This window comes from Macrobrachium nipponense, chromosome 1 (assembly GCF_015104395.2).
Source record: "Macrobrachium nipponense isolate FS-2020 chromosome 1, ASM1510439v2, whole genome shotgun sequence".
NCBI lineage: Eukaryota > Metazoa > Arthropoda > Malacostraca > Decapoda > Palaemonidae > Macrobrachium > Macrobrachium nipponense.
The window spans coordinates 86,987,164-87,002,971 of record NC_087200.1 but is presented as its reverse complement, the minus strand read 5'-3'; the positions used below and the strand labels follow the sequence as shown (position 1 = coordinate 87,002,971).

General features: G+C 36.9%; 1 long non-coding RNA gene across 1 annotated transcript in view; it reads left to right on the top strand.

Annotated features, from left to right (window-relative positions):
* Positions 1-15,364, top strand: part of LOC135219434 (uncharacterized) — a 135,481-nt gene extending 120,117 nt beyond the window's left edge. The window contains exon 3 of the long non-coding RNA XR_010315437.1: positions 14,619-15,364. This is a non-coding gene — a long non-coding RNA (uncharacterized LOC135219434). The remainder of the gene's footprint in view (positions 1-14,618) is intronic.
* The last annotated feature ends 444 nt before the right edge of the window (positions 15,365-15,808 follow it).

The window sequence follows — 15,808 nt, the reverse complement described above, 5'->3', positions numbered from 1 at the left end:
GAAGAAACAAAAATGCCCTTATATTTTGCAAAACCGTTCAGGCTGTGTGAGAGCATGAGCACCATTTGGTGCCATTAGTGATCGTATGGTATCACAATATAGTTAAAAAAAAGCCGTATGACAGTGCCTGTATTTCGTTTCTTTTTTCCTTTTTATTGTTTATTTATTATTTTATATAAGGAACAGCCACAATTTGTTGTGCAAGTTCATTTTGGTAAGTAAAATTCACACATTTCTCCATAGTGTCGAATTTATTAGTATATTCAAATACCATTTTATATATACAAGTATATATATATATATATATATATATATATATATATATATATATATATATATATATATGAAGAATTGAGGTATGTGTTAGCGTTTGTAGGTGGGAGAGTGACTCGTTTGGTGCGAAAATGAAGCTGAAAGAAGGGTATGTTGTCTCCATGCCTGAATCAGAGGAAGGACTCTAGATGTAATTTGTAACTCGGAAATGGATTTTGGAATGATTGAGAACAGGGAGAGAAATTTCAGAGATTTGTGAGAATTAGAAAGTATGTGTAAGTATAGAAATTTTGAGTAAATGGAAGCGTAGATTCTTACAAGTACTTGAGAGTTAATGTTTCACATTATGGTAGGCTGAAAGAAGAGAAGAGTCAGAAGTGGGTGGAGCAAGAAAGGCAGAGTATATAAATCAGAATACAGCTAAAAAGTTAATTGTTTGTGTAATATTTATGGTACAAGAGTAACTGAGAGGGTGATCAATGGGGCGATACATAGGAGTGTTGAAAGGGATGAATCCTAGTGTTTTGTTCATGTGAAGAGAATGGATGAAGATAGGTTTGTGAAAAGAGTGCACAATTCAGAGAGAGAAAAAGTGGAAGACCTGGAAATGGATGTAGATCAAGCAAAAGGGGTATTGGAAAGGAGGGGCCCCATCTTCCAGAAGCAAGGAGATTGCATACAGGTGAGTTACACAGTGCTATAAGTGTGGCGCCTATGAAAGTGCATTACGAGGTTAGTGGTACAGAAGTTTTTGCATTGGGTTCATAAACAGTTCAGCTTGTCAGGCACTTAATATTTCAGATTCTTATCAGATCCAGATCCCAAGAAGTTAAATGAAATGCTGATGGTTGTTTTAGTAAGGTATGTCCCTAGAAGGTCAACAAATTCAGGACAAATGACGAGCAATGGTTGGATGACACATGTAGACAAGCTTATCGTGACGAACGGGCCAAATTCAACATGTAGAGATGAAATCGTTCACATGAAAATTACACCATTTTTGTTGACTCTTACCATGCTGCGAATAGAATTTACCATAAAGCTGAGAGAAATTACAATCATTCTTTAAAGAGGAAACCTGAAGGAATTACTCAGGCCCATCTGTGGTGGACCAAATTGGCATCTTTTAGTCAGGCTTTTCTTCCATTTTGCGACTACTAACAGATGATGGTAGATTGGTTACTGGTCCTAAGGAAAAGGCTGAACTGCTTCCTTGAGTTTCTGAAGCTAAGCAATCAGCTGAGGATGCCCCTCTCCATGATACTTGACATCCTGAACCTGTCACAAAATTTGTATTTTGCTCTATGGATGTTAGGAAATGACAGATAATCTTGATAGCTGGGTTGGAGAAGAGCTTGATGGGTGCTTGTCTTTGTTTTTAAAAAATTTCTAGGTTGTCTCCCAAGACTAGTAGATTCTAATCTCTACCAGTGAGAAATGAAGCTGCCCATAATTTCAATCGGGACATGGAGCATATTTGTGAATGGTGAAGAGTTGGTGAGGTATAAGGCTGAACTCTAGTGAAACGAAAATACTTGATTAGCAGATCTTATACAGATTTTCACATCATCCTCCCCTTCAGGTGTATTGGACTCTTCTGAATCAGTCTGAAGTATCAACTCTTTTAGGTGTAATTTATGACTCACATCGTATTTTTGAGAAACATCTGATGAAAGTGTCAGCAATGCCGTACAAAACTTAGGAATGGTATGTAAGGCCTCATACATTTATAACTGTGATAAAATCCATGCAACCTGCAACCTGTTTTAGGTCATATGTCCTTCCTTTGCTACGTAGAATACTGTTCTCTGGTATGGATGTCTGCTTCTACCAGAGATTAATTTCTTTTAGATAGTGGTTTGTGGTGGTAGGTTTCTGTTCCATATTGTTAATAGTTATGACTTGAACTATCGATGGATGGTGTTTTGTTTGTCAGTTTTTCATACGTTCACTATTGATCCTTGATCCTCTTTATCTTTACCTGCCGAGAACAACCAGATTCACTGAACTGCAGCACTAATATGCAGTGAGTAAATGTGAATAAATTATAAAATACAAAATAAATTGTATTAGGTTAGTAATATGGGGAATAAAGGACCTCCGGAACTGATTTCTAGTTCTACAGCGAAGCCTATATAGGCATCGCTGTAGAACTAGAAATCAGTTCCAGAGGTCCTTTATTCCTTACACTATTCCACTGTGGAATAGTACCTACCCCTGAGGATGTCGTGCAATTGGAACTTCAACGGTCAAGCGATGATGCAGTGCATTACGAACCTCCCATTTTTATTTATGTATTTGTAAATGTGGTAGTTTTTTTCAAAGAGATCCCTTCCTGTACTTCCCATAACCTTTGTTAATAAGTGATCTCTTCTTTTTTTATTGCCCATTACATTCTGTAACTCATTTCTAATGAACGCCATATTCTGTGGAAGCTTGGATTTCAAGTCATGAGCCCTATGGGCTTGTTCTAAATGAGTAGTTTTCATCTTCTGAATAATTAAAATGTTAATGTGGCAGTGATCATTGTATGTTCCTCTTTTGGAAGCCACCTCCTGATACGGGAAATTCCTATGTGCGTATGTATTATATATGTAGTATATACAGTATATGGAAATTTCTGACTCATTTCGGGACCAAACCCCGGTTTTTCAAATGACAGTCTAGGCGTGTGAAGGAATTGCTAACACCAGAATGACTTAAAAGACTAGTGTGCAGACCCGATGTGATATATATACATATATATATATATATATATATATATATATATATAATACATATATATATATACATATATATATATATATATTTATATATACACATATATATATATATATATATATATATATATATCTATATATAGGTATATATTTCTATATTATCTACTAGATGATTATATATAGTATATATTCTATATACTCTATATTATAGAATATATATATATATATCATATTATATATATATATATATATTATAATATATATATTGATATATATAGATCTTATATATAATATATATTATATATATATATAATATATATAGATATAGATAGATATAATATATATATAATATAGATATAATATATATCTATATATATATATATATATATATATATATTAGATCTAGATATATATATATATCTATATATAAATTTATATATATCTATATATATATTGATATATTATATATAGTATTTTCTCTTCGGGTAGATGGAATGAGAAAAGTTACAGAAAAGGTGGTATTTATACCAAGAGATCCATCCACAGTTAAGCCAATTTAGGCCACTCCCGCTGATAATGCTTCTTTAATCCTCTTAAGCGTTTGTTGGTGGAAGGAAAACTTTATCAATGGCATCTGAATCCCATGCGCCCTTTTGAGATGTTCATTACCTGTTTCTGTAACTTTTCTCATTCATCTACCTGAAGAGAGAGACAGCAGTCTCTGAAAAATAATATTTTCTCTCTATATTTGGCGCTTTTGTGGGCTTTTATCAGATGGAATTCTGTTGTAACAGAATATTTTTACCATTCATATATTCTATATATATATATATATATATATATATATATATATATATATATATATATATATATATATATATATATATATATATATATATATATATATATATATATATATAATATAATGTATTTATTACTGTTGAAAATGATAGTAATATAAGAAGGGCAGAGGTTACTTAATTGGTCCTTGGAACCATCTTAAAGGTTGAGCCAAAGTTTGTGAATTTTACGTCAGTGAAAATTACTGTCTATGAATTCTTTGCTTTTAATTCTAAGTCCTGTATAATGTGTCTCTCTTCTATCTGCATACATACATAAGTGGTGAGAGAGACTTGCCCAGGATTGAATGACAGCGAGAGTAAACAAGCAGTTCCATACTCATGAACTATAGATGTTACATGCAGTAAAAATATCTCAAAGAAACCTGTAGCATTTCATACAGTAGGCTAAGTGGTACAACGCTTCAGCTTGCAGGTGGAAGGTCTGGTTTAATTAAGCCCGTCAACCGAACTTCGTCTGGGTATCATTTGAATTCTGGAAGATGGGAGTCGAGAAATGGGCAAGGTCCAGCAACTTCATTCCTATGGACTTGAAGAGAACATGGAAGCCTTATTACACACACACACACACACACACACACACACACATACATACATTATATATATATATATATATATATATATATATATATATATATATATATATATATATCATGACTAGCATACACATCGTAAATTGCTACCACAGTATAGCAATGCTCCTGTAGTTCAGTTTAAGAAATGCTAAAGACGAAACCGGTCAGGTTTTATACCAAATGTTTCCTTTTTATTTGTGGTACATACACAAGAGTAAATACATATATATTTGTGTCTGTCTGTCTGTCTGTACCACAGGTAAACTGAAACACTGGGTATAAATCACGATAGGTTTCGTCTCTAGTTTTAGTCAAACTTTCTCATGATTGATTTATACTGATTGAAATTTACAGTGTAAATGCTAGTCAGTACAAACGTCAGCTGGTTTGACAAATCGTTCGCATCTGATAAGTTTTTATACATGAATACGTACACACACACACACACACATATATATTTATATATACATATATACATATATATATATATATATATATATATATATATATATATATATATATATATATATATATATATATATAAAGGTGTTCTTTTAATATGGTCATATTCATCAGCTTTCCGGTTGACACAGTTATTCATTCATGTCTCATGTATTTGTTGAATGTGACTGCACGTGTTTGATAACAGCGATGAATCTACACTGTATAGAGGCTTGCGGACACCTGGCACAGAAGTGCCCTTGGAATATTGATCACGTCTGATGATAACTTTAACGGATCATCCTGTAGACAAGTTCGAAGCCTGGTCTCCCTTTCCGTTAGAAGAACATCTTTGATAACGGGAAAGTGCCTCTGGATCTTTGGCAGTTTATTGATAACGGGAAAGGGCCTCTATATTTTGGTTCCATCCTTCCTGCCAATATAAAATTGTTATTGGGTCAAGGATTCGAAGTTGAACTTAGAGTAACTTAGAGTTAACATCCCAAAACCAAGAATTCAGCGAATAGTAACACAGTAATAAAGTAATTCCAGGTTTGAATATTTTCTTACCTAATCATGGGATGTTTTTGAATCTCGCTTTTAACGAGATTGATCATAAGTGTAAAGTACTCTTAATAATCTCTGGCGCGTTAAATTGACCTCAGGTGTTATTTTCTCGCTATGAATGATATATAATGGGAATTACGATTGAATATGCTTTGGTCAGCATTCGTTAAAGCAAAGGTACTTGAATAGCACCATTTAAGATAATCATGTTATTATATATTATTATATATTAAATATAATGTGGGGCGTATACACAGTATTCACATATGATTCTTGCAAGAGAGGTTGGTGGAATAGGAAAGGCTGGCAATGTAGCTGTTATTCTGAAATAATTAAAATCTGTAAAAGCGCTAAGTTCTTTAGACTCATTCATCAAATTAGAATTTAAGGAGAGAATTTATGTTGTACATTTATTTTCTGCATACGTACTTCTTTTTGTATGCCATTTGTTTTGTGTTAGAGTGAACAAATAGTTTATATTTTAAAGAGGTACTCTCTCTCTCTCTCTCTCTCTCTCTCTCTCTCTCTCTCTCTTCTCTCTCTGGATGGCTGAAAAATACACCACGTATGTATTGCAAAGAATGTAGATGCAGGGTATCAGGGCTATTTCTGGGCAGAGTTAAGAACCAACTTATCTTGTTAAAATATCCCAAGCACATAAAAGAAAAAGCCATACATAAAGCAAAGAGCATTTTTTTACAAACCCACAGAAACAAAGAAAAAGAAAAATACACAAACAAAATCATAATCTCTCATGGATAATTTACGAGAGATCACACAAATCTTAGGCCCCTCCAACCCTTTCATCTTCACTTATCCGAATATGCTGGGGAAATCCTTAATTAATGTTCTGCAGAAACCAGTTTCCAAAGACATAGGGGTTTATGAGATCCCCTGTAGGGATTGTAATAAGTCATACTATGGTTTTAATGGAAAATCTCTCTCGGAAAGATTAACTTAACATAGATGATCAGTTAGGTATGGACAACATAGTCCGGCAATTTTTCATCATATAAATAATACGAACCATACCAAGGATTGGAACTCATCCTGAATAGTATACAAGAGCAACTGTTGATACAAACGTTGGATGGTGGAATCTTCACTGATAAAACAAGATAATAGTATCAAACTTTCCAATGGGGACTCTATATGGGACTCTGATCCTATAGACAACATCTTCCTTAAGGCAACGATAAAGCGGATTAAGACAATTAACAGAACCAACGTCGGCTTAGTGGTGACCTCAGGCAGCTAAGGGCATATCTCCCACTATATATTTCGCTAATGCAACTCATTCTCTCATTCACTGCTTGATAAGGGTGGAAGTTAGTCCCCGAAATATAGTCTTTAGCTTTAAACCAGAGTTTTAATGGGCTTTTATACCTGAGATGTATCCTGTTTTAACAGAAGAATTTATTTACGCACACACTATACATATATGTGTATGTATATATATATATAATATATATTATATATATATATATATATATATATATATATATATATATATATATATATATCATATGTATAAAATATTATTGATTTTTTATTATTTTCAGACTTTGTGATTGTTCTTTCATTCAGATTTAGGTCTTGCATAGTGACGACTGTCTTGATTGATTGGAGATTACATAAGCCAGTGTTTGCATTGCCTAGAAAATGGGAGGTAAATTTCACGATGAACCAAAGTAGACTTGAATTTTCAGATATGTCAACTTGCTTCATGATAAAGAAAAAAAAAATCAGATGGTCAGGGGTTCGATTATCAATGGTACATCCGATGTTTTTATATGCAGTGTCCACAAGGCCACGCGAGCAGTGAAGAAAGAGAGAAAAGAGACAGAATAAAGGGAAATATGATTTCTGTATCAGATTGAGAAGCAATGATACAGAGCGTTCTTTCGTGAGACATTTTCTTCCATTGTCTATCATGGATGAAGTTCGTATATTCTCGACAGCGCTCGAGCTAGTGAGGCTGCTTACACGAGATCGATTTCTCCTCTGCTTACCATTGCCAAATAATAATGGCCATGCTTGCTCTAGATACTTCAAGATCAGAGGTCAAAATTAGATATGGACGACTTTCAAAGAGGTTATGACGACAGCATCATTGCTCAAACAGTCATTGTTTGATGGCCGGTAACAATTGCTCATTGTTTATTTTGATGTAACCTCGACTTCTATTTAACCTTAGATGTGAAACACTTCAATTGATAGAACTGTAGATATAGTCATTGGTGTTTTGTATTATTCTACCGTAGATAGATGGGCAGAGGGCCTGTCCGAGGAATCACGATCTATTTTTAAATCAGAACATGTCTAACAACAGCACTGACGGAGCACAATTGTGTAAAGGGAAACTGGTGGACATGCATGGCTGGTGGAAAATGTCGAAGGCAAACTCGGATATGATTGAAGTGCATACCAACAGAATGTTCATCTGGCTAATCAGATGAGGGTGAAAGTGAAACGCACAATTTGTATATATAACAATGATCACAAATGCCGTTACGAAGTTCATTTGATAGAATTTTTACGTAATTTGTTTTTAGTGTTTTCTTTAATCATCTTAAATTTCATGATGTTCGGCTTCTTACCCAGGATTTTTCCCCCGTCTCCTCAGTTTTTGTTAAGAATTTACTGGGACGTCATGCTGACGTAGATTGTCGTCATGGGCGTGCATGAGAAGTGAATGGCCTGACACAATAGAGGTCCATGTTATGTCCATTGCAGATGGCCATGCTTCCTTTGTTATTGCTGTGGAGTGAATTGGTCCATTCCTGATTGGAGAAGGTGTGCTAGAGAGGGCTAATTTTTTTTATGTATATTTTACACGTTATAAATTGCTTCAGGATATCAGGATCGGCCTCTTTCCCATCCACACTTTTCCTATTCTTCCGAGACTTTGTCGTCTCAACAGTTCGTTGGTAGATTCCTTCACGTCTGATCATCCGGTGTTTCTGTATTAATAAAACATGTTACCCTCTTTATTAATGCAACGCGAAACAAGTTTTAGTTCTATTTACGTAGTGATTTCGAGTTCTCTTTTGATAAAGAAAGTCAAGAAGGCTAAAGAAGCGAAAAAAGACACGTATATTTTAAAACTGATGTTTCTCCTTCGGCAAAAATATACAAGCACTCATCATATTTCAAAATTCATGTGTGGCTCTCCAAATCCGCCTCTCTCTCTCTCTCTCTCTCCTCTCTCTCTCTCTCTCTCTCTCTCTGCAAAGATACTATTGTATTTTCATTTTCGTGTAATTCGTACTGTTTCAAAGGCCCAAAACGGTAGTGTTGCTGTTATATTTTGGAAACCTATTTTCTCACTTCTTCCTGTGCTGTCTTCGGTGTTAATGACCCAGAAGGAAAAATTAGTCACAGGATGTAAATACAGTGTAAGATCCATTGATCCAATCATCGTGGCATAAGCTTCCGTACTGGCAGCAGGATTGCAAACCCGGAACACTCCAATATTAGAAATCACTCCAAAATATGTAAAACATATATCGATAATGAAGACTTGTATTTTAGGCCATACCACCAACCCGCACGACCTTGTTATTCTAGAATTGCTCTTTATTAAACAACTTGTTCCGTCGTTGAACACCCATACGTCTTCCTCCCCTCTGTATTTGTCGTGACTTGTGTTGTTTATTTGTTTTTATGTTTATGTTTAGTTTAACGCTGTCACTCCTCTTAAGTCGGTCCTTAACCTCTTGTTCTGTAACTGTTCACTGCTGCTTTCAATTTTTTTTTTTTTTCAATTTTTGCTTATATTATGTTCATTTATCTTTCATTTTAATGTATGCCATTTTAAATAATTTTATTTCCTTAATTTTAATGTGTATATTTTGTACACTTAGTAAGAATAATCTTTTTTAGCTTTTGCGTTTCTGAATTTTTAATTTTTATTTTTATTTTTATAATTTTACTAGGAATTTTATTTTTCATTTTAACAGCCTGATGATGTAATTAATTTGATAATTACGAAACGTCGCAATAAAGACAGCATGTACATCTGTGTGTGTCCTCTTCCCTTCATTGATGATTATATATTTTATATATAATATATATATATATATATATATATATATATATATATATATAATATAATATATATATATATATATATATTATATTATATATATATATATATATATATATATATATATATATATATATATATTATATATATATATATATATATATATCATAGTACGTAAATCTATATAATATCTATATTATATATTTCTATAATATATTATAATAGTGTTGATATAATATATTTATTAATATTTAATATTGATATATTGTTAAGGGTATCTTAAGTGATTTCATCTCCTCTTCAAATTAATGTAAATATTAGAAACCAGAAGGAAGTAAAATATTTGTATTTTTCACTCATAATAAAGATACAGGCGAATTCACCAGTTTACTCACACACCGCTTCGTATGGAGTTAATCCTTAACCGCCTCTTGTCCGTTTACAGATTCACCAGTTGGAAAAGAAAGTTCATCCAAGGGCATGCCGCACCGCCGATGGAGGACATCCAGCTGCCATATTAAAAGCCCAGGCCACATAGCTTAGTACGACTTCATGGTGGAGAAGGCGCCAATGGACAGGCAATGCCATCTGCCAGGATGCTGGCAAAGCCTCTCCGAGGTCATATAAGGAGTGACTGCCGAAAGGACAGTCTTAGAATCTTTCCCACTCTCCTCCGAGCTACTTCCCTTTGACATGGGCTATTTGCTAGCCTAGGTGACCTGATGGTGTTTCACATATCCCTAGGTCCTCATTGGACGAAAGGGTTATGTGCTCACTTACCAATTCAGTAGTCTGAAGTTCAATTTTCTGCTCTGCCAGCATAAAACCAGAGGAATGTATTTCTGGTGATTAGAAATTATGTAATTTCTCGAAATAATATGGTTCAGATCCCACAATAAGCTGTAGGTCCTGTTGTTAAGTAACCAATTGGTGCCTAGCCACGTAAAAAATATCTAATCCTTCTGGCCAGCCCTAGGAGAGCTGGTAATGAAGTCACTGGTCTGGTTAAATTAAGTGTTAGAACGTCAGAGAGAGGAGATCCTAGCCTTTTGCGACTCCCTAGGGGTGGTCCTGAATTGGGAGATGTCCCAGTTAGTTCCCACCACCAGGATGATGTACCAAGGGATGGAGCTGAACACGGAGGTGCCCAGAGCCTTTCCGTTGGAGGACAGTCTCCTCAAGGTGGCTCGACCCTTCCTAGAACCCTCTCCCCGTCCAGCGAGGGAGTGACAGAGGCTACTGGGGCACCTTGTCTCCATGGAGAAACTGGTCCCCCAAGGCAGGAGGTGTCTTGAGAGCTATCCAGTATCCAGTGGAACCTGAAGGAGAGTTAATAGGTTTCATAAGAAGTTAGGTCTCCCACTCCCAAGTGGGAGAGTATTAATTAGCCAGAGCTTTTCATGCGTGCATTACACACAATCCAGTATTTTCTAGTTCTTTGGGAGAAGAATATTTATTGACTATTATTGTGTGCCTGAAACTGAGCGCTTCCATTCTTTCCCATCATCATTTATTTACTACTCTAACCTTACAAGCTATCACATGGGTAGGTGACTGTTCTAAGCCCAAATTCATTTTAAGCTTGCATTGCGAGTTGTGCATATTAATTGCAAGGCCAAGAGCCTGCCAAATTCCACAGCCCCTGTGCCTACTAAATTCCAAGACCTAGTGCCTGCCAGATTCCACAGCCCCCATGCCTACCAAATTCCAAGACCTAGTGCCTGCCAGATTCCACAGCCCCCATGTCTACCAAATTCCAAGGCCTGGTGCCTGCCAGATTCCACAGCCCCCATGCCTACCAAATTCCAAGGCCTAGTGCCTTCCAGATTCCATGGCCCATATCCCAACCAAATTCCAAGGCCTAGTGCCTGCTAAATTCCATGGTTCCCTTGCTTATCAAATTCCAAGGCCTAGAGCCTGCCAAATTCCACAGCCCCCATACCTACCAAATTCCAAGGCCTAGTGCCTGCCAGATTCCACAGCCCCCATGCCTACCAAATTCCAAGGCTTAGTACCTGCCAAATTCCATGGTGCCCATGCCTACTAAAATAGCTATGGCATCTCATGGCATGCGGCCCCCACTGACCTTTTCCCTTCACTCCGTGCTCAACAGCATGGAATCTCTCATAAGAAAATGGGACAAGTTTGAGCCTGAAGCCTGGCTCAATCATTTCGAGCTAGTCCTAAAAACCTACAAGTCTGCTCCCGACAAAGTAGCTCTGATCTTGGGGCGGCACTTAGATGGCAGGGGTGCCACCGCCTTTAATGCTTTTGTGAAGGATGAGCAAGTTAATTTTGTCATAGTCTGGCCAGCAATGGTAAAATCTTTCGAGATCATCCTGAACCATTGGAGGAAGAGAGAGAGAGGGTTACTGAAGGAGGCTGGCCAATCTTGGTCGGAGTGGGTGGTCAAGAAGACTCCAGTGCTTCTCAGGTGCCTTGACCACAGGAGATCCTTGAGCTTTTTCAGTTAGAGGATTTCCTCTCTTATGCCTCTCCTGACCTAGCCTTCCAGTTGGTGGACAAGGCACCCAAGATCATTGCCGAGTGCTGTCAGTGGGCAGACTCCTATGGTACCCACCATCCATAACTCAGTTCCTTCTGGAAGAAAATCCGCCCCTCGGTTCCTACTGCTAACTCCCAGTGCCCATGTCATGCTTCAAAAAAGCCTGTGTGCATACTACAATAAACCAGGACACTCGAGAGCAGTGTCGCCACAAAATGGAACTTCAGCAGAAGGCTCCAGTCAAGTGCCCAAATGGAGATTCCCATAATTAAAACTATTCCTGACCTTGGACCAAGAACAATTGGCCTATCCCCTCACTGGGGGCAGTGCCAAGGAGGGACTTCAGTACCAGCTATTCCACTACCTGTAAGGTGTCTTGACACACCCTTTCATTGGCAAAATGCTTTAACAAATCGGCTACTCCCACCATTGCCATGGCAGTTACCAGCCCCTCCTCACTAACCCCTCCAGCTAAGGGTCCCATCACTGTGGCACCTCCTTGAGGTAGCTATCCCGCTCGCTGAGTCAAAGCATTTGACGACTCCTGCACACAAATGTCTATAATAAGGGGAGGTAGCATCCTATACGAAGCTAAGGTCAATCGACATAAGCTTGCCTACCGTCCAGTTTAGGGTCACATGACGTCACTGATATAAAATATGTAATCTGGCAGTAACGACCTTCATCCTTGGAGGTTATGATGTCCTCCTGGGTCAAGATTTTAAATCTTCTTCTTAGTATAGAAAATCCAAGGGCACAAACCCTTCAAGAGCTTATACAAGCACCAACAACGGTCCTCATAGACCTACCTTTAAATTGCTGCCAGTGCTATTGGAGAGGTCCAAGGAAGAGAGGGTCAAGGCATCGAAGCCCCAAGTATCCTGAGAGAGAGAGAGAGAGAGAGTCGATAAACTTTCTGCACTAGTGCTTTGGCACGGTGTCACCCTTTTTGGGAGAATTCTGGCCCCACTATCCAGAAGAGGATACAGGTTCTTCCCCTATTACTTCCTTCTTATCATCCTGGTATTTGTCTCTCTTTGTACTTTTCTCTCTCCTTACCTTGTACATTTCCCTTAAATCTTTTTATATTTTTGTGCCTATGCAGAGTGCCATTTGCCAGTCTCAGGCCCTATAGGTTGATGAACATTCATGAAAATATCACCAAGGGCATCATGACAAGTTTAAAATCTTATGCCTCTGAAGTCGATAGGCTCATCATGAATATTGCCACATTTGGTAGTTATCTTTCCTTTTTCAGCAAAGTGTCATGTCTGCATGATCGGCCTGGCACTCTTCAAGCTACTTGTCAGGGGTGTTGTGCCCTCTGAATGGTCATTTATAATGCTCATGGAGTTATAAAATGTACTCGATGCCCTCTCATGGGATAAGGAATATGTATAACCAGTACTAGGGCTATCGGTTAACTTTTGGCATACTAATTCGACCCGTTGTTTAAAGCAGTGCTAATTTCCAATTCGTTAATTTTGATCTTATTTTGTGTAATGAAATATCCCCAAGTCCTTGACTCTATGCTGTCCCCTTTTTGAGTACTAATGATTAATGCGAATTCGTGCAAATTTCGCAGTTAGTTCATTTAGGAAACCATGCCAGTGGTAACATTCCATTCATTTGCATATTTATAACACTGACACCTGGGACGTGTAACTGTTAGGAATCATCCTGACAATGAAACAGTTTGAGGCATATAACGCTAAGTATAAGTTCCCTTTTAGTGATCTTAAAGGAACATATCCCTTTAGGGTACCATCCTTCCTTGATTCTATCTTTTCTTATGAATTATATACAATTTTGATGAGAAACATTACATACTGTACATAGCTAATCCACAGATTTCAATAAATGACACTTGTTATACGTGTCCCCTTATGGCACAGGGCTGTTACCATATGAACTTGTGGGTTCACTAACCAGCCACAAACACGTAGTATTGCTTCTTCAAAAGGCTAACTAATAGCATGTCCTTGTATTATGGTGTAAAGCTAACAGTATACTGCATGATAAAATTAAGCTAACCTTATTAACCCTATATTCTAAGGTTTAGTATAATTACAAGTTAAGTCACTATTTATTTGCTGATATTACTAATTTTATGCTGCTGTTCTATTAAATGATTATTGCTTAGTATGACCTTTTCAAAGAATATTTTAATTGCGTTTATCCAGTCATACTAATTTTGATGCTTCATCAATCGTTAAGAGCGATGTAATTTTGTGGTTTCTGCAAGTAAAGTATATAGTAGAAAGTGTTGATGTCACATAAATTTAACTTTCTCAAATTTTCTTTTGCTTTATTTTGTGTGTATTACTACTTGAAGGTTGTAGAAGTGAGTACAGTATATTATTATCCTCACTGCCTATTATCGTCATTCCAACCCGTGATGTAATGGGGAAGTGTAATATGGGTACCTTAATTGATGCCGTCTCCTCTTCAAATTAAAATAAATATCAGAAACCAGAAGGAAATAAAGTATTTTTGTTTTTCACTCATAATGAAGATACATGCAAATTCGCCCCATTTCTCACACACCACTTCCTTTAAGGAGTTAATCCCTAATCGCACATATCCATTTTACTGCCAGTGCCTTGTACGTATTTCCATATTCACCAGCTGGAAGAGAAAGCTCGGCCAAGGGCATGTCCCACCACTGATGAAGGAGGCCCAGCCGCTATATTTAAAGCCCAGGCCGCATGGCTCAGTATGACCTCGTGGTGGAGAAGGCACCAAGGTACTGGCAACACCATCTACAGGATGCTGGCAAACACTCTCTGAGGTGTGACCATCAAATGGACGGCCTTAGAATCTTTCCCGCATTCCACTGAACTACCTCCCCTTGAGACGGACTGTTTGCTATCCTATGTGAACTTTGTGGTATTTCACATATCCCTTCCTTACCGACGCCCTGAGGAAGACGAAACTCATCTCTGACAGAGGGCAATTGGCAAATTGCAAGGTTATTAGCAGTCAGTCCCATCTACAGTCTCTGACTTAATTTCCTTTTCATCTTCTTGAGTGATTCCTGTGTTGTGTTATAACAGTATAGTGTTGTGGGCCATTAGCCGAAGAGTGTCTGTGTTAAGTAACATAAATTCTTTCTAAGTTAATAGTAACGTCCATTCTTTCTTTGTAAGAGATCAGTAACATAACTTATTCTTTTATGAGATCGAGTTGTTTGATACCTTATGTACACATCCCCCTCGATGATCAACCACGTGTCTTACACAACCTGCTCAGTCCCCAACTGCTCTCGTTAGGGGATCAAAGTTGAGCAGCTGTGGATTCTGGATTCTCGCCTCGTGTGCCTTGGGAAATTTCCCCCCTTTGCTTCCTACACTCCACATGCTTAGAAACCTGTAACAACATATATATACATATATATATATTATATATATATATATATATCATATATATATATATATATATATATATATATATACCCTATGGGTTTAAAGTTGATATAAGGGCCCCATAGCAAAGATAATAATCAATTAAATATATCTTGAAGTAGATGAATAGGTGACCAGAGGTTTCCAAGCACGTGGAGTGTAGGTGCTTGGAAACCTCTGGTCACCTATTCATCCACTTCAAGATATAATTAATTGATTATTATCTGTGGTTACGGTGCCCTTATATCAACTTTAAACCCATAGGAAATATATATATATATATATATATATATATAATAATATATATATATATATATATATTGTTGCATGCTTCACTTCCTGACATGCATCTATCATTTACTCTCCATTTTTCCAATAGAAGTACGACATGAGTAAACAGGAGGAAGCCTTGGG